Raw genomic sequence first — 2,500 nt, 5'->3', positions numbered from 1 at the left:
TGCAGAAGTTCTTTCATTTTGCCTTCTTCCTGTCTGGTCTCCAGCTGCTGTGTCTCATCTTCATTTATTGTATAAAAACTTGCTGTCTATTAAATGTCTTATCCCTGAGCTAAATAGCACTCTCGGGCTAAACACTACATAGTATCCTACATTTTTTTTATTCAAGCAGCGACCATTTTGTGTAATGATCTTCCTAATCAGGCAATTGAATTGGTGGAACTTCAGAAGTTCAAAGTTGCAGCGAATGTTATGCTGAACAGGCTGACATAAGTCTTTCTTCATAGTTCATGTGATAGATATTTTTTTTCGTTGTTGCTGATCTCAAGATATTTTCATATTCTTTATTCATTACTTCTCATATAGTTTGTTTATTTCCTTATTTCCTTTCCTCATTAGGGTGTTTTCCATATTAGAGTCCTTGGGGTTATAGCATCTTGCTTTTTTAACTATGGTTGTAGCTTAGTTGATAATAATAATAATAATAATAATAATAATAATAATAATAATAATAATAATCAAGAGGTTTAGCCTAAAAACAATATTAATTACATGTAACAAAGGGATATCTTTTCCCTCTGCTTTAATCTCAATACTCTTTTCATAAATTTAACTTATTGGAAGTCTTTAAGAAACTGACTCAGGAAAGCAAAGTTCTAAGAATGACAGTACGGTGAAAGTATTGCTCCAGTCAATTTTTCTCTTTTACTTTCTTGACTGTGGGTTCGCTTTTTAAGGTCATGTATATTGTGATTAAGTGTATTCATGTATATGTAAAGTACGTAATATATATATATATATATATATATATATATATATATATATATATATATATATAGGCTGGTTTGCTGTGAGTGATCAGACAAACGTTTCCCACCTTCACCAAACCCCAGACATGAATAAGGGCACGTCTGAGGCTTTTTGTCTTACAGTGGACTAGAAGTGGCTGCATTTGTATATATTATATTTTATATATATATATATATATATATATATATATATATATATATATACATATACATATACAAATATTTGTGTGTGTTTTACATCTAAGATTATATATACATTTAACTATCTAGATACATGTCTAGATATATGTGAATGTGTGTATCTCTTATTCAGTCACCCTCCCAAACAGACCGAACATAGACCCATAATTAGTATTACGTTACATCTAGTAATGATCTTGACCCACCCCTGTTGTGAAACGCGATTCTCGTAACCCGGTTACAAAATTACATATTACTGTAGTTCAAGAGAAATCCCTAATTGAGTTTCTGAAAAGAAAATTATATTAATGATACTACAAAGAGCTGTATTATTCCGTTGTCCGTGCAACAGTATTTGTTATACAACATCAGTTATCAGTTAGATTAATTTATTTCTTTGAATTTTGTAAAGGGAATAATCTGCCACAGTGAAATCAACAGATTTACTGTAGCCATTTTTTCAAGTTGAATTTCACATGGGTGATTATAGAAAACTCAGTAATAAATTCTTTTTATCATATTTAGTATAGATATTCTTTATTCATTATAAATATTTTTTATATTTATATATATATATCATATATGTATATATATATATATATATATATATATATATATATGTGTGTGTGTGTGTGTGTGTGTGTGTATACTTATTCAAAAAAAGTTATTTGATAAGCAATAAAATCTCCCGAATAACTGGAGAAGAAGTATAAATTGTCAATAGTATTTCAATATTTGGTTATTGTTTTGAAATCTGAAATCTGTTTTGAATTTTATAAATCTTCGATACAGCACCAAATGCTTCAACCGCTGTTTGTAACAAATGCAGATGATATTTCAAGCCTGAAGGAAATCTTTGATTAAATTAAAACTATGCAGCACAAGTGTCTTTACTTAATACTTCCCTCAATATGTATCTCCTCCATGTGTTTTGATTTGCGAGTATGTGTGTATAGTATATATATATATATATATATATATATATATATATATATGTATGTATATATAATATATATATATGTATATATATATATATATATATATATATACATACACACTAATTCACTGCAGAACAAAGGCCTTATACATGCCCTTCCACTTCCGTCTGTTTATGGTCTTTCTGTGCCAGTCCATGCCCGCAAACTTACTTAGTTTGTCAATCCATCGTCTTCTCTTTCTTCCCCTGCTTCATTTTTAATCTTCAGGGACACATTCTGGTATTCTTAATGTTCATTTATTAACAGTCATTCTCGTTATATGTCTCGCCCATGTCCGTTTTATATATGTATTAATATATATATATATATATATATAGAGAGAGAGAGAGAGAGAGAGAGAGAGAGAGAGAGAGAGAGAGAGAGAGAGAGAGAGAGAGAGAGAGAGAAACACAAGTAAATAATTAAAACTCCAAAATCACACGTCGATTTCCTCATATCAAACTAAAAAATAGAGAGAGAGAGAGAGAGAGAGAGAGAGAGAGAGAGAGAGAGAGAGAGAGAGAGAACACAAGTAAA

Source organism: Palaemon carinicauda, chromosome 2 (assembly GCF_036898095.1).
Source record: "Palaemon carinicauda isolate YSFRI2023 chromosome 2, ASM3689809v2, whole genome shotgun sequence".
NCBI lineage: Eukaryota > Metazoa > Arthropoda > Malacostraca > Decapoda > Palaemonidae > Palaemon > Palaemon carinicauda.
Note: the sequence above shows the minus strand (reverse complement) of the source record.